The 18427-nt window shown below is 43.4% G+C and overlaps 1 protein-coding gene across 1 annotated transcript in view; it reads left to right on the top strand.

The window, feature by feature from the left end:
- Nucleotides 1-18427, top strand: part of PLCXD3 (phosphatidylinositol specific phospholipase C X domain containing 3) — a 99819-nt gene that overhangs the window by 58503 nt on the left and 22889 nt on the right. The window lies entirely within an intron of this gene.

Below are 18427 nucleotides of genomic sequence, written 5' to 3'. Positions count from 1 at the left end.
CCTTTTGCTGTCACCTATATTCTCCACACTTGCAAATTAAAGGGGTTATCCAGGAAAAAAAAAACTTTTTATATATCAACTGGCTCCAGAAAGTTAAACAGATTTGTAAATTACTTCTATAAAAAAAATCTTAATCCTTTCGGTACTTATGAGCTGCTGAAGTTGAGTGTTTCTTTTCTGTCTAAGGGTGCATTCACACCCCGTTTTTGCAATACAGTTCCTGTTTCAGGTTTTTGATGAAAAACGGATTCCTCAAAACCTGACTAAACTGTATCAAAACGTGTGTGAAAATGTCAACCCGTATACAGTTAAAAACCGTATAAGGTTTGAAAAATGATGTCCGGTTGCATCAGTTTTTTAAAGAAAAAAACGTATACGTGTTTATTTTGAATAAAGTTTCACTTGTTTGATTGAAATTCCAAGAAAAAAACACAGTGCAAAGTCAAAAACCATATGGTGAAAACCGGAGGGAACCGTATGCACATACCATTCTGTACGGTTCCCATTGACTCCCATGTAAAAAAAAAAACTTATAAGGTTTAATACAGTTTTTCACCTGGATCAAAAACAGTGGTAGACTACGGTTTTGGGTACGGGGAAAAAAAAATGACAAAACCGTACAGGATGCAAAACGGACACAACCTGATGCATCGTTTTTCATACGGTTTTCAATTGAGAGTCAATGCATAAGGTTTTCATTACGGTTCCGTGCGTTTTTCACATTGAAAACGTATATGGGAACTGTATTGCAAAAATGTGGTGTGAATGCAGCCTAAATGCTCTCTGATGACACGTGTCTCGGGAACTGTCCAGAGTAGAAGCAAATCCCCATAGAAAACTTCTCCTATTCTGTGCAATTCCCGAGACAGGCAGAGATGTCAGCAGAGTGCACTGTTGTCAGACAGAAAAGAACAACTCAACTTCAGCAGCTGATAATTATTGGAAGGATTAAGATTTTTTTTATAGAAGTAATTTACAAATCTGTTGAACTTTCTGGAGCCAGTTGATATATATAAAAATAAATTTTTCTGGAATACCCCTTTAAGCACATGTTCCCGTTGATGTCACTTTACCATAGCATGACATTTAGAGTAAAACATTTTTATTCGAGAAGACCACCCGAAACTGCATCGGAAAATAGTCTTCTATGGGAATGGACTTCTGGAAGGAAATGGCCACTCTCGGTGTTGTACGGTGGAGTGAAACTTCATCACTAGAGATGAGCGAACTTACAGTAAATTCGATTCGTCACAAACTTCTCGGCTCGGCAGTTGATGACTTTTCCTGCATAAATTAGTTCAGCTTTCCGGTGCTCCGGTGGGCTGGAAAAGGTGGATACAGTCCTAGGAGACTCTTTCCTAGGAATGTATCCACCTTTTCCAGCCCACCGGAGCACCGGAAGGCTGAACTAATTTACGCAGGAAAAGTCATCAACTGCCGAGCCGAGAAGTTCGTGACGAATCGAATTTACTGTAAGTTCGCTCATCTCTATTCATCACGTGAAATCTGAATAATTGAGAATATGGCCTTATCAAAAGGGTAGTCTTTTGGAGAGATTTTACTTTATTGCTTCTTATATAAATATTTTATTGTTTTTTTTCCAATAAGAACAAGACAAAAGTCTCTGCGACAAGCTATTTCGAAGCCCTTACCTTCGAGAATTTCTAACACCATTTTTTCACTGCCATTTTGTGTGTGCTTTTGTTTCCGGTAGATCGAAAATTATTTTCTGATTTATCTCATACTCAATTTTTGATACATAGGTAAAATATGCCACAAATGGTTAATAGGGGCGTCACCTCTGGGAAACCTAGCTGTCATAAGTACTGGCATCTTATACCACAAGTCACTGTTTCCCAACCAGGGTGCCTGCAAAACTACAACTCCCAGCATGCTCGGACAGCCTTTGGCTGTCCGAGCATGCTGGGATTTGTAGTTTTGCAACAGCTGGAGGCACCCTGGTTGGGAAACACTGCCGCAAGGCAAGGTGGCTGCTGACTACCCCATATTGGTGGAGTGTGAATGATGCAGGGCACCGCCATAATATGCGCTAGGACTGCATGAGAATCTCATAGACGGCAATGCATTCCTTGCGGAGTCCGCAGAAAGAATGAACAGGTTAAAGGGGTGCTCCGGTGGAAAATTATTATTATTTTTATAATTATTATATCAACTGGTGCAAGAAAGTTAAACAAATTTGTAAATGACTTCTATAAAAAAATCTTTATCCTTCCAGTACGTATTAGTGGCTGTATACTACAGTGAAAGTTCTTTTCCTTTTGTATTTCTTTTTTTTTTTCCGTTCACAGTGCTCTCTGCTGACACCTCTGTCCGTATCAGGAACTGTCCAGAAGAGGAGCAAATTCCCATAGCAAACCTATGCTGCTCTGGACAATTCCTGAAACAGACAGAGGTGTCAGCAGAGAGCACTGTGGACAGAAAAAAAAAAAAAAGAAACCCAAAAACAAAAGAACTTTCTCTGTAATCTACAGCCGCTAATAAGTTCTGGAAGGATAAAGATTGAAAGAATGAACAGGTTAAAGGGGTGCTCCGGTGGAAAATTTATTATTATTTTTTTTAATCAACTGGTGCAAGAAAGTTAAACAGATTTGTAAATTACTTCTATTAAAAAATCTTTATCCTTCCAGTACGTATTAGTGGCTGTATACTACAGTGAAAGTTCTTTTCTTTTTGTATTTCTTTTTTTTTTTTCTGTCCACGGTGCTCTCTGCTGACACCTCTGTCCGTCTCAGGAACTGTCCAGAAGAGGAGCAAATTCCCATAGCAAACCTATGCTGCTCTGGACAATTCCTGATACAGACAGAGGTGTCAGCAGAGAGCACTGTGGACAGAAAAAAAAAAAAGAAATCCAAAAACAAAAGAACTTTCTCTGTAATCTACAGCCGCTAATAAGTTCTGGAAGGATAAAGATTTAGTAATTTACAAATCTGTTTAACTTTCTGGCACCAGTTGATTAAAACAAAAAAAAATGTTTTCCACCGGAGTACCCCTTTAACCTGTTCATTCTTTCTGCAGACTCTGCAAGGAATGCATTGCCGTCTATGAGATCCCATGCAGTCCTAACGCATATTATGGCCTTTAATTATATATGCGCTTTAATTATTTCTGCGGACACGCATTTCTAAATTTCCGTGCCAGAAATATCTGACATTCCGTTGTGTGCACAGCGCAGCAGAATCCAATTGAATTTAACGGGACTCTGCTGCGGAGGAAACTCCGCCCAGAAATTCCAAGGTGTGAACATGGACTCCTGGAGCGCTTGCATTGGGCTGATTTTTAGTTATGGTTATTGAATACCAAACCTGGAACAGATCATCAGTGGAGGAAACGCATAAAGGACAGACTGAGACTTCTCTTCTTTTTAAAGGGGTATTCCAGGAAAAAAACTTTTTTTTTAATTTCAACTGGCTTCAGAAAGTTAAACAGATTTGTAAATGACTTCTATTAAAAAATCTTAATCCTTTCAATAATTATCAGCTGCTGAAGTTGAGTTGTTGTTTTCTGTCTGGCAACAGTGCTCTCTGCTGACATCTCTGCTTGTCTCGAGAACTGCACAGAGTAGAAGAGGTTTGCTATCTGTATTTGCTTCTAAACTGGGCGGTTCCTGAGACACATGTCATCAGAGAGCACTTAGACAGAAAAGAACAACTCAACTTCATCAGCTCATAAGTACTGAAAGGATTAAGATTTTTTAATAGAAGTAATTTAAATCTGTTTAACTTTCTGAAGCCAGTTGAGATATATATATATATATATATATATATATATATATACATACATATATATATATATATATATATATATATATATAAAAAAGTTTTTTCCTGGAATACCCCTTTAAATCCATTCCTGGCTTTGTATTCAATAATTACATATAAAAACCTGAACGTGTGAACACAGCCTCAGGGTTCTAGTTTGTATGAGGCTGTAAGGCTAGGTTCACACTACGGTATTTCCGCCTGCAATTCCGCTTTGAAATTGCAGGCGGAAATTCCGCTTTCTAAAATGTATAGTGTAGTGAATGAATTTCGGAATTTGTGAACGGAAAATCCGCTTGGTAATTTCCGCCTGAAGAATGGCGTTGCTCAGTCTTCAGGCAGAAATACTCGTGGAACACATTGCAGTCTATTGGAGACTCCAGTGTCCGTGCGGTCCTAGTGCCGACTGATTCAGTAGTGATTCCATAGTGTGAACCTAGCCGAAGGGGTGCATAAAGTCTTTATTTTAATTTCACATGGAGTTTTTTTTTCTGATACATGACAAGTGTGTATAGTCATTCCTGTAAGCATAGTGCTTGGCCGAGCCTGTACGGCAGTTCATGTCATGGAGGCTGATCAGGTCTAAGGAGTCATCTGCGCTTATGTGAATGAGCCTCTTCAGAAATAGACAAACTTGCTTTTTTTTTTTTTTTGCACCTCCCATTAAAGCATACCTGTCAGATCCTACAAAAAAAAGAAAAGATAATATGTTACTCAGTACCTAATCCTGACCATGTACTTGTAATTTTTATGCCTCTATCACCTATATTTATTATAAAAAAAAATAAAAAATAATTCTTTTCTTTAGCTCACAGTGTTAGAAATCCTCTCGGGAAGGGGGCGTGTCCCTCCATGTGGTGGTGGGAGGTGATTGGTAGGAGGGGGTGTGTTCCTCCCTAGTGGTGGGAGGTGATTGGTGGGAGGGGACATGTCCTTCCCTTGTGGCAGCCTTGTCCATGTCTCAACTCTTGTCCACGACTCATGGACAAGCCTGATGCTGCTACAGGACTGGTTAGTGTCTCAGTACGTATGGGGACTAGTTGTTAACAATCCTTTTGCCAGCTGTACTTATCCCCCCCCTAGTTGTGGGATTTTCAGGAGCCTTTTTTTAATTAAATATTCAAAAATGTTTAAACAACCATATTACAAAAGGTCTTTCATTTTCATCACTAACAACATATAAAAAGTTTTTAGAAGTGACAGTGTCCAATTAACTTTTGACTTCAATATCCACATATAGCTTGGAAAGTCACAGTGCAATTTCCCAATACATGGACGTCCTTAACCCCTTAAGGAATGGACGTAAATGTACGTCCTGGTGCGGTGGTACTTAACGCACCAGGACGTACATTTACGTCCTAAGCATAACCGCGGGCATCGGAGCGATGCCCGTGTCATGCGCGGCTGATCCCGGCTGCTGATCGCAGCCAGGGACCCGCCGGCAATGGCCGACGCCCGCGATCCGCCATTAACCCCTCAGGTGTCGGGAACAATACAGATCCCGGCATCTGCGGCAGTGCGCGATTTGAATGAATGATCGGATCGCCCGCAGCGCTGCTGCGGGGATCCGATCATTCAAAACGCCGCACGGAGGTCCCCTCTCCTTCCTCCGTGCGGCTCCCGGCGTCTCCTGCTCTGGTCTGTGATCGAGCAGACCAGAGCAGAAGATCACCGAAAACACTGATCTGTTCTATGTCCTATACATAGAACAGATCAGTATTAGCAATCATGGTATTGCTATGAATAGTCCCCTATGGGGACTATTCAAGTGTAAAAAAAAAAAGTAAAAAAATGTAAAAGTAAAAGTAAAAAAAAAGTGAAAAATCCCCTCCCCCAATAAAAAAATAAAACGTCCGTTTTTTCCTATTTTACCCCCAAAAAGCGCAAAAAATTTTTTTTATAGACATATTTGGTATCGCCGCGTGCGTAAATGTCCGAACTATTAAAATAAAATGTTAATGATCCCGTACGGTTAACGGCGTGAACGAAAAAAAAAAAAAATAAGTCCAAAATTCCTACTTTTTGAATACATTTTATTAAAAAAAAAATTATAAAAAATTTATTAAAAGTTTTTTATATGCAAATGTGGTATAAAAAAAAAGTACAGATCATGGCACAAAAAATGAGCCCCCATACCGCCGCTTATACGGAAAAATAAAAAAGTTAGAGGTCATCAAAATAAAGGGATTATAAACGTACTAATTTGGTTAAAAAGTTTGTGATTTTTTTTAAGCGCAACAATAATATAAAAGTACGTAATAATTGGTATCATTTTAATCGTATTGACCCTCAGAATAAAGAACACACGTCATTTTTACCATAAATTGTACGGCGTGAAAACGAAACCTTCCAAAATTGCGTTTTTCGTTTTAATTTCCCCACAAAAATAGTGTTTTTTGGTTGCGCCATACATTTTATGATATAATGAGTGATGTCATTACAAAGGACAACTGGTCAAGCAAAAAACAAGCCCTCATACTAGTCTGTGGATGAAAATATAAAAGAGTTATGATTTTTAGAAGGCGAGGAGGAAAAAATGAAAACGTAAAAATTAAATTGTCTGAGTCCTTAAGGCCAAAATGGGCTGAGTCCTTAAGGGGTTAAAGGGGTACGCCACTGGAAAACACTTTTTTTTTTTTTTAAATCAACTGGTGCCAGAAAGTTAAACAGATTTGTAAATTACTTCTATTTAAAAATCCTACCCCTTCCAGTACTTATCAGCTGCTGTATGTTCCAGAGGCAATACTTTTTGAATTTCCTTTCTGTCTGACCACAGTGCTCTCTGCTGCCACCTCTGTCCATTTTAGGAACTGTCCAGAGCAGGAGCAAATCCCCATAGGAAACATATGCTGCTCTGGACAGTTCCTTAAATGGACAGAGGTGGCACCAGAGAGCACTGTGTTCAGACAAAAAGGAAATTCAAAAAGAAAAGAACTTCTGGAACATACAGCAGCTGATAAGTTAAATAGAAGTAATTTACATATCTGTTTAAAGGAGTAGTCCAGTGGTGACTCAGTGGTGAGCAACTTATCCCCTATCCTAAGGATAGGGGATAAGTTGCAAATCACGGGGGGTCCGACCGCTGGGGGCCCCTGCGATCTCCTGTACGGAGCCCCGACAGCCCGCGGGAAGGGGGCGTGTCGACCTCCGCACGAGGCGGCGGCCGACACGCCCCCTCAATACAACTCTATGGCAGAGCCGATGTGCTGCCTTCGGCAATCTCCGGCTCTGCCATTGAGATGTATTGAGGGGGCGTGTCGGCCGCCGCTTCGTGCGGGGGTCGACACCGGCTATCTGGGCCGAGAGCCGGGGCCCCGTAAAGAGAGATCGCAGGGGGCCCCAGCGGTCGGACCCCCCGTGATCTCAAACTTATCCCCTATCCTTAGGATAGGGGATACGTTTTTCACCACTGGACTACCCCTTTAACTTTCTGGCATCAGTTTATTTAAAAAAAAAATGTTTTCCAGTGGAGTACCCCTTTAATACAGGTGTTCAAAAATTCAGTCCAACAATTTTCGTTATGTTGTTTTTAGCAAAGTTGTTTGTCAGCCATTGGTGCCGCCACTACAGCTGGCATAAGGATTGTTAACAAGCTGTCTACAAATGTACGTGGGCAGGAAGGTTGCCCTATGCCAGAACTGTAGCCTGGCTATCTAATCATTGCCCCTGCCATGTTTCCAAACACCGTGGCCAATGCTAAGTGGCTTTTTGGCACAACCTTACCTGCCAGTACCCAGGGCACATGCCCTAGATAGCATCCGCCCCCCCCCAGCTAAGCCCCTGCTTATGCATCAACACCTTAAATGCTAATTGCTGTTTTTGCAATGTATGATGGGCCTTTTATAGATTTATAGAACACTTTGTGGTCTATTTCTATGTGGTTTGTTATTTGGCAGAAACATATGGATTTCACACCGTGCAGGTTTTAATTTGTTTGTACAGAAAGTAAAATCTATTTTCCATTATGGCAGCCGAGGGAAAACGGGACGCTAGTCCCAAGACAAAAGAACAGTTATAGAGCGTTAATGACTCGCATTACAGTGCAGATGAAGGCGACAGGTGGGAAATAATCCTGCATTATACCCGGGCGCAGTGCATGGAAAGGACCCATTCTGTTCAGCATTTACTACCATGACAGCAGAATAACATTTTCTCAGTCCTTATGGTGGTCATGGAAACAACGGGTTTTATTTTTTTTTTGTTTTTTTTTTTTTATTCCCCAGAATTCCATAATTCATGAGCAAAATTTTGCTGACAACAGACATGATATTTGCCGCGGAGCTGTCACTGCAATACACACAATTAAGGAAAAATTCTCGGCACGACATAATGGGAGCCGACAGATGGAATTACCTTCATTTACTGCAGATCGTCGTGTTAGATACCTGTCACTTGGAGAACGATAATGGGCCTCATGTATCCTGATTGTATTATGCTGTGGCGTACACAGAAGAATAAGTGCCCCATAGCAAAAGCTGAAATTGACCCGATTGGTGGCTGATTTTGCCCTCCCAGGACATAGACGTCTAATGTTTGTTTCCTCTTACTTTACCCAACATTAGGTCAATACCCTCATCCCTTTATTGACTTTGTCATTTCCTGGCAATAGGAGTCCCTAAGGCTAGGTTCAGGCTACGGAATCTCCGGGCAGAAAATTTCCGCCCGCTGACTGAATCAGTCGACGCTAGGACCGCGCGGACACTGCAGTCTCCAATAGACTGCAATGTGTTCCGCTCGTTGCTCTTTCTTCAGGCGGAAATTTCCAAGCAGATTTTCCGTTCACAAATTCCGCTTCACAAATTCCGAAGTGTGAATTTGTGAACAGAAAACAATTCACTACACTTTACATTTTAGCAGGAGGGATTTCCGCCTGCAATTTCAAAGCGAAATTGCCGGCAGAAATTCCGTAGTCTGAACCTAGCCTAAGAGTTTTCTACCAGTAGCAATAGGAATGGGACCTACCTAAACTGGGTGCCCGCCCTCTCTCTCCAAGGGCCCAATAGCAGCTGCATGGCCTGTCTCTATGATATGTACTGCATGCCCTTTGTATCATGTATCCTAGGGACAAACTGGGCCTCATGTATCCCCATTGTACTGTATCATGTATCCCAGGAACAGACTGGGCCTTATGCATCTGCATTGTATTATGTATCCCTGGGTCAGACTAGGCCTCATGTATCCACATTGGATCATGTATCCCAGGGACAGATTTGGGCGAAATTTTTCCATATTATATCATGTATCCCGGAAACGAGCCCAGTGATAGAACAGATTGAACTATAGGGAGGAGGCCTGTGGGATGGCTAAGGCCTCGCGCTGGTCATGATCTGCGTCTCACTGGTCCCTATGTCTCCCGGGCTTCAGCCGTGACTTACCACACTTTATAGGATGGCACCGTGAAAGGCGGCTGTACTAGGGATGTGAGCTACTTGTATTTTGCCTGGGGTACACCCTGATGTTGATTTGGGGTGCCCTTTGTGGTTGTGTGCAATGACTGAATGAGACACTGTGGTACTGAAGATCAGCAAGTTCATTCACACTTCTTAAAATAGCAGGATGGCTTTAGGCTGGTAGATTTTCTGTGGTATCTAGAAATGGTCCTCTTTATTTTAACCCTTCCTCTGCTTGAGGTAAGTTTTAGCTGTTTGGCTCACAGCTTATAAGATATTTCCCTAAGTTTGTGGTTAGAAACACATGATGCTCTAGACCTGGCCAGAAGCCCACTTTGGTCCAAGTATCTTACTGTGGGGCCCTTGTGCAACTTATCCCTATAGTCTGGAATCCATATTCATGCTCTCCTTTTCAGATAGTGACTAGGTTGAATTGGAGGGTGGACTGTTTTCAAAGTAGGAGCTGACATTGCGTGAAAGGGGTACTCCAGTGGAAAACATTTTTTTTTTTAATCAACTGTTTCCAGAAAGTAAAACAGATTTGTAAATTACTTAATCTTAATTCTTCCAGTACTTATCAGCTGCTGTATACTAGAGAGGAAGTTGTGTAGTTCTTTCCAGTCTGACCACAGTGTTCACTGCAAACACCTCTGTCCATGTCAAGAAATGTTCAGAGTAGTAGCAAATCACCATAGCAAACATCTCCTGCTCCGGACAGTTCCTGACATGGACAGAGGTGTCAGCAGAGAGCACTGTGGTCAGAAAGAAAATAACTCAACTTCCTCTGTAGTATACAGCAGCTGATAAGTACTGGAAGGATTAAGATTTTTTTTTATAGAAGTAATTTACAAATTTGTTTAACTTTCTGGCACCAGTTGATTTGAAATTTTTTTTCCCCCCCACCGGAGTACCCCTTTTAAGCTGCCACAATCTCACACAGCGAAAGTGGGTAGTAAAGCGCTCCTCTCCCCCCCACACACACATACTTGATTAATTACTTCCTTCTCAATAGAGAGGTTGGAGCAGAACAAGCTCCTCCCTTATGTATTCCCTTAGTACCATGTATCCTGGGGACAAACTGGGCCTCATGTATCCCCATTGTACTGTACCATGTATCCTTGGAACCGACTTGCCCTTATGCATCTGTATGGTATCATGTATCCCAGGGACAGATAGGGCCTCATGCTTTTGTATTGTATCGTGTGTCCCAGGTAGGGTTGCCACCTTTCTTGCAAAAAAAAAATAGCGGCCATGCAAATTTACATAATTAATTACAGGATACACATGTGGGGGAAATGTCCTATTTCTCCTTATACGGGGCTGTATGAGGGCTCATTTTTGCTCCTCAATCTGGGCTCATTTTTGCTCCTCTGTGTTTTTAACAGTACCATTTTTTGTTTTGATGTGACTTTTTGATCGCTTTTTTTTTATTAAGTTCTAAGTTCGGGAGTTGCATTTAGTTACTAACTACAACTCCCAGCATGCCCTGATACAGCCTGTGGCTCAGCAGCTGTCCCAAACGAAAACTACAACTCCCAGCATATTGGACTATATAGTAGTATATAGTATAGGTCACTGTTTCCCAACCAGAGCGCCTCCAGCTGTTGCAAAACTACAACTCCCAGCATGCCCGGACAGCAGTTGGCTGTTCGGGCATGCTGGGAGTTGAAGTTTTGCAACAGCTGGAGGCGCTCTGGTTGGGAAACACTGATCTAGGTTATGGTGCAACATTCCGGGAGTTTGATAAATACCGGACATTGTATTGCCGGTATTTTTAATACAAAAATACAGTCAGGGTGGCCAAAATACCGGTTGTGCCGGTAAAATACCAGCCAGGTGGTAACCCTATTCCCAGGCACAGACAGGTCCTCACGTATCTACATTGTATCATGAATCCCAGGGACAGACTGGGCCTTATGGAGGAGATTTATCAAAACCTGTCCAGAGGAAAAGTTGCTGAGTTGCCCATAGCAACCAATCAGATCGCTTCTTTCATTTTTAACTAGGCCTCTGCAAAATTAAAGAAGCATTGAAGCAAATCTGATTGGTTGCTATAGGCAACTCAACAACTTTTTCTCTAGACAGGTTTTAATAAATCTCCCACATATGTATCCACATTGTATCATATACCGTATTTTTTGCCGTATAAGACGCACTTTTTCTTCCCCAAAACTGGGGAGAAAAAATCGGTGCGTCTTATACGGCGAATACACCCCTATCGCGGCGCTCCCTGCGGCCATCAACGGCCGGGACTCGCGGCTAATACAGGACATCACCAATCGCGGTGATGCCCAGTATTAACCCTTCAGACGCGGCGATCAAAGCTGACCGCCGCGTCTGAAGGGAAAGTGACACTAACCCGGCTGTTCAGTCGGGCTGTTCGGGACCGCCGCGATCTCACCGCTGAATAGCCGGGTTAGTGCTTACAGGACACCGGGGGGGAACTTACCTGCCTCCTCAGTGTCTTCTCCGTTCAGGGATCCCCTGTATGGCCGGCGCTCTCCTTCCTCGTCATCACGTTGTCGCGTACGTGCATCGGCGTGCGTAACGACGTGATGGCGGCGACGGAGAGCGAGGATACCCGGCCGGCAGCAGAGACGTTCTGGAGCGACAGGGACACGGCGACAGCGATGGAGCGACATCCAGGGCAGCGGTGACGGGTCCGGAGCGGCGGGGACACGTGAGTATTACCTCCTATGCAGTGGTCTTCAATCTGCGGACCTCCAGATGTTGCAAAACTACAACTCCCAGCATGCCCGGACAGCCAAAGGCTGTCCGGGCATGCTGGGAGTTGTAGTTTTGCAACATCTGGAGGTCCGCAGATTTGAAGACCACTATTGCGTTCAAAATCTTAATTTTTTTAGATTTTGCCCCAAAAATTGGTTGCGTCTTATACGCCGGTGCGTCCTATAGGACGAAAAATACGGTATATCCCAGACAGAATGTTCCTTATGTATCTGTGGTGACCCAGTACAGAATCAGATGTTCTTCTGTACTCCTGCCCATCCTGTGTGGCAGATGCTGCTTCAATGTCCGTCTTGGGCCCACTCTCCTTAGAACTCTCTAAAATCTACAGTATAATGTAATGTTATATAAAGGTTAATGTGTGAGAGTTTTCTATGCACTTGTTACTTTAAATATCCTGTTACTAAGGACCTTGTGTATAAGGGGAGTATGCAGTAGTGAATCAGGTGACTTATCCAGCCAATGGGATCTCTCTAAATCTTCCCTATATACAGTGGTCCCTCAACATACGATGGTAATTCGTTCCAAATGAACCATCGTTAGTTGAAACCATCGTATTTTGAGGGATCTGTGTAATGATAAGTATAGGAAGTTATACTCACCTGTCCCCGCCGCTCTGGACCATCACCGCTGCCCTGGATGTCGCCCTCCATCGCTGTCGCTGTGTCCCAGGGGTGTCCCTGCCGCTCCGGACCGTCTCTGCTTGCTCTCCATCGCCGTCATCACATCGCTGTGCACGCCGCTCCTATTGGATGATGGGACGGCGTGCACGACGACGGGATGACGACGACAGAGAGCGACTGCGATGCAGGGGATCCCGAAGAGGACGGTCCGGGGACAGGTGAGTGATCATCACCGGACCACACGGGACACCTTAAACGGCTATCCGGTGGCAGCTGAACCAGTCTGCGCTGCCGGATAGCCGTTAATGCGATGGCTCCGACATACAAAAGCATCGTATGTTGATGCTGGCTTCAACATGCGATGGCCTCTGAGAGGCCATCGTATGTTGAAATTATTGTATGTCGGGGCCATCGTAGGTCGGGGGGGTCACTGTATACTGTAGCTAGAGTTCATAGTTCAGTCTAAGTCTAGTGCATGCTGTGGTACAGTTTGGTGAAGAGTGAAGTCTGTCTGTGAGGTGGATCTGAAAGGAGGCCTGAGGCCTAGTCCAGCAACCATGCATCTACTACCAGTTAACCCCAGTACCAGGTGAAAGTCAAAGCCTTGCGGTAAGCCTACAGTCTTGGGGATATAATTCAAATCAAGTCCAGCAAGTTAGTCAAGTCCTAGTGACTAAAGTCTAGCGTGGGCTGCAATACAAGTCAAGTCAGTCATATACAGCACACTCAACTATAAGTCCCAGCAAGCTGATAAGCTTCCCGAAGTTCACCCTGCAACTCCTTCATGCTATCGCTATCTCTGTAACGGATTGTACCATCTTTCCATCCTCAGTAAAGCAAGCCAGTTAACCGTAACCATGCGTCGGAGTGATTATTTGTCCCGTGCCTGGCACAGGTGAAGCTGGCATATCCCGGGTGGTGTACAGGTTAACCACGCCCTGGCGTCATGAAACAATTAATGCACACATTACCCCATCTGACACCACATATCCACATTGTTTAAAGGATCCCAGGAACAGGCTAGGCCAAATGTACCTGCATTGTATCATTTATCCCTGAAACAGTTTGGGCCTCGTGTATTCATATTGTATTAAGTATCCCAGGAATAGACTGGGCCTAATGTATCTAAATTATATTATGTATCCCAGGAACAGACTGGGCCTAATGTATCTACATTATATTATGTATTCCAGGAACAGACTGGGCCTCATGTATTTAGATTATATTATGTATCCCAAGGTCAAACTTGTCCTCATGCATCCACATTGTATTATGTATCCCAGGAACAGACTGGACCTCATTAATTTACATTATATTATGTATCCTAGGGACAGAATAGAAATCCATATAAAATGTAGACGTACAAATAAATACAGTGACCCCCCCCCGACCTACGATGGCCCCGACATACGATCATTTCAACATACGATGGCCTCTCAGAGGCAGCATCAACATGCGATGCTTTTGTATGTCGGGGCCATCGCATAAACGGCTATCCGGCAGCGCAGGCTGCTTCAGCTGTCACCGGATAGCCGTTTACGGTGCCCCATGTGCTCCGCTGACGATCACCTACCTGTCCTCGGGGCTCCGGCGCGTCCTCTTCGGGATCCTCTGCATCGTCGGCGCTCTCCATCGTCGTCATCACGTCGTTGCGCACGCCGTCCCGTCATCCAATAGGAGCGGCGGGCCTAGCGACGTGATGGCGGCGACGGAGAGCGAGGATGCCGGGGAAGCAGAGGCCTTGCCGGACCGTCGGGGACACTCCGGGGACGCGGCGACAGCGATGGAAGGCGACATCCATGGCAGCGGTGACGGTCCGGAGCGGCGGGGACACGTTAGTACAACCTCCAATACCAGTGGTCTTCAACCTGCGGACCTCCAGATGTTGCAAAACTACAACTCCCAGCATGCCCAGACAGCCGTTGGCTGTCCGGACATGCTGGGTGTTGTAGTTTTGCAACATCTTTAGGTCTGCAGGTTGTAGACCACTGTCCTATACTTTACATTGCACGGATCCCTCAACATACGATGGTTTCAACAAACGATGGTCCATTTGGAACGGCTTACCATCGTATGTTGAGGGACTATATACGCCCTGTATACGGACTGTATAGCCCAGTATTATGCATTACCCTTACCCCTGTGTTACAGATGCCGCAGAGCTAAATTCGTCTTGTAGCTCGGGGGGCAGTGCTGTACAGGTACACAAACTCCCAAATACCTCTGTGGGTACAGTATCATTGAGGTTGTAATATGGTATTGTATAGGAGGCGTAGATTGTACCTGCTGTCAGAACTCAGATAACAGATGCCAACATTGGGGTTTTTCTACGAAAACAAAGGAATGTTTACTACATTTGATAAACTCAGTCTGTGTGCGTTAGATCTAAAGGGACATTACGCATAGTGATGTGTTTCTGGAAAGCGTCCTCAGGTTGTAGGAGCAATTATATGGCCGCCTGGTATTCAGTCCCTTTTTCTACTATTATATTCTCGAGGATGCTCCTGCCAAATTCTGACTTGGCATAAACTCCTCTATCTAATTGCTTCACGAAATGTTGTCTTTTATTTAGTTACACTGGTAATTCGGGAACAGATACATGAGCAAGGCTGCTACGAGACATCCAGAAACCCCTATAAATAACGCCATAGAAATTTGCAACCCTGACACATGTTCCCAGCCATTTTTTAGGACAATAAGAGTGGAGACTATGGGGGAGATTTATCAAAACCTGTGCAGAGGAAGAGTGGTGCAGTTGCCCATAGCAACCAATCAGATCGCTTCTTTCATTTTCCACAGGCCTCTAAAGAGGCCTGTGGAAAATGAAAGAAGCAATCTGATTGGTTGCTAGGGGCAACTGCACCACTCTTCCTCTGCACAGGTTTTGATAAATCTCCCCCTATGCTTGAATACAGCGATTCTTCTCTATGTATACCAAAAGGCTTGTCGGACTGAAGCCAAAAATGAGGAAAAAAAGCAGACGATAACAAAAGTCTGACACCTGTGCAGTCATCGGCAAAAGCCAAAATCAAGAAAAACATATTGGGGGTAATTCGTAAGTAAACTATGCCCCTTTGTAAATCCAGTGGGTCCGTGGCTACTGTTGCGCTTGGCACAGAAATCTAAACCATCTGTGAGGTGGGGTATATATTTGCGACTTTTTGTGTCGCGGCCCTAAAGTCTCATGTAAGGCCAAGGCCTCTTCCCTCCCTCCTGGTGCCAGTGGCGAATACGATTAAAAGTTGCGCAATTTGCGCAAATTCTGGCTGCTATGGACAAAAAGGACAGTTTATCAAATCCTCCCCAAAGTAAGATTGTAGAACTCTTCATTTATATAGAGATTAGGTTTTATTTCTATAAAGATGGAAAATCCCTTTTGGACCCAAATACCTTCAGTACTAGGGGGTGAAACTGGCAAAAGAGTCATCAGCTACCCTGCTTGGTTCAGTAAACCAGAGGTGCGGTTTGGTTCTTGTGACTGCAAAATGGGTCCATAAAAATAAGTTGGGATAGAAGATTCTGGTTGGTCCCATTGGGATTTTTCTTAGAAACTGTGCAAAACTCTTCTCTCCAGATAACTGCATTGTCAGCAAAATAAGGGGGGATAGGGTCACTGACCAACAGGTCATGGAAAGCAAAGGGAAAAAAACTCACCTTTCTTTCCTGGGGGCAAAATTAGATTCAATACTAGGGGTCCCATTTTGATATTTGTTATAGGACCCCCTTACTGTATACAACTATGTACACTACTGATTGTGGGCGTACACCTAAGGACGTTTACAGTGACTTAAATTATTACTGAATCAGAAAAAAAAGCAAAAATTGCATATGAATACGTGTCGTTTTTTTTCCAACAAAAAAAATCCCAATTGCAGAATGAAAGTTTTTGCTGCATTTCTTGACTCACCGAAGTTATCCTAAGGGACAGAAAATGTTATGTACTGAAACAAGGAGACAATCCATAAAGTCATAAAAAGGTTATCTTTTTTTTTTTCTTAAATAAAGAGACTGCATAGACTTGGCTTCAGGGACCTTTACCGACAGATTGTCCATGACATTTAACCATTAAAGGCCGACAATTTTTTTTTAAACGAACATGTAACTGGCCAGTAGAGATGAGCAAACTTACAGTAAATTCGATTCGTCACAAACTTCTCGGCTCGGCAGTTGATGACTTGTCCTGCATAAATTAGTTCAGCTTTCAGGTGCTCCCGTTGGCTGGAAAAGGTGGATACAGTCCTAGGAGACTCTTTCCTAGGACTGTATCCACCTTTTCCAGCCCACCAGAGCACCTGAAAGCTGAACTAATTTATGCAGGATAAGTCATCAACTGCCGAGCCGAGAAGTTCGTGACGAATCGAATTTACTGTAAATTCGCTCATCTCTACTGGCCACTACAGGTTGTGCTCTCTATCCTGGCTGCTAGGTAAATGCCATAAGGAAAATGACTAAGCAGGTAAGCGGAATCCATTCTTCTCAGGATGGCACTGAACATGCGCTCTCGTTCTTTTTCTGATAATGTGAATTAAATTTTTATTAATTCTGAGTAAAGGAGTACTCCAGGATGGAAAAATTGTCTTCCATACTGCCGGCAGTAAAAAAATAAAGAGATACATACCTTCCTTCGCTCCCCCGGTGCCTCCGGTAACCCACAACGGTCTCCGCCGCGATCCTCTTCCTGGTTGCCGGTGATCGGTGAGTCATACTGCACTCAGCCAATCACTGCCCGCAGCGAAGTCCCGACTCGGCGGCCATAGGCTGAGCAGCAGTGTGACGTTTTCGGCCCCGGCAGCAGGTAGAGGATCGCGGCGAAGACCGGAGTGGGTTACCGGAGGCACCGGGGGAGCGAAGGAAGGTATGTATCTCTTTATTTTTTTTTTTACTGCCAGCAGTATGGAGGACAATTTTTTCATCCTGGAGTACTCCTTTAATCCCCTAAAATGCTACAAGCATTTAAGGGGTACTCCGGTGGAAAACAATTATTTTATAAAATCAACTGGTGCCAAAAAGTTAAACAGATTTGTAAATTACTTCTATTTAAACATCTTAATCCTTTCAGTACTTATCAGCTGCTGTATGCTCCACAGGAAGTTCTTTTCTTTTTGAATTTATTTTCTGTCTGACCACAGTGCTCTCTGCTGACACCTCTGTCTATGTCAGGAACTGTCCAGAGCAGGAGAAGTTTGCTATGGGGATTTGCTTCTATTATTACTTTCTACAGAAAAGAAACTCAAGAAGAAAATAACTTCCTGTGTAGTTTACAGCAGCTGATAAGTACTGTAAGGATTAAGATTTTGTAATTGAAGTAATTTACAAATCTCTTTAACTTTCTGGCACCAGTTAATTAAAAAAAAAAAAATGTTTTCCACTGGAGTACCCCTTTAAAGTGTACCTGTCAGATCCCATAAAGAAAAAAAAAATTATGGAATTTTTATGCCTCTGTCACCTATATTTATTATAAAAATACCCATTTTCATTAGCTCACAGTGTTACAGAGCACGGTGAAGCCGGCTTACATTGCAGGTATGCGCTCCGCCTGATTCATGAGCTGGACAACAAGACCGTACACCTCTACAGCAATAACTGGTTGTACCTGGAGTCTCGCGGCAGTTTAACCTACAGCCTGGGATATTGTATCTGCAAACTTGATATTATGAGTTTCTATCCCTTATATAGTTGCATAGTTATTTTTTTGCACAATACCATTTAGCAAACATAGCCATGTCAAAACATTTTTGGAATCACCTGAGGACTATATTGTTCTCTTCATTTGACAGTATTTGGGTTACCCCTGAGGATGCCGACTTATCCCGGCAGACACGCGTCGGGAACCTATTTGTTGTGTTATGTTATGAAGAACATTATATATAGGATTCATTTCTGATATGTG

This window comes from Hyla sarda, chromosome 1, assembly GCF_029499605.1.
Source record: "Hyla sarda isolate aHylSar1 chromosome 1, aHylSar1.hap1, whole genome shotgun sequence".
Lineage (NCBI taxonomy): Eukaryota > Metazoa > Chordata > Amphibia > Anura > Hylidae > Hyla > Hyla sarda.
Note: the sequence above shows the minus strand (reverse complement) of the source record. Positions and strands in the feature narration are given on the sequence as shown.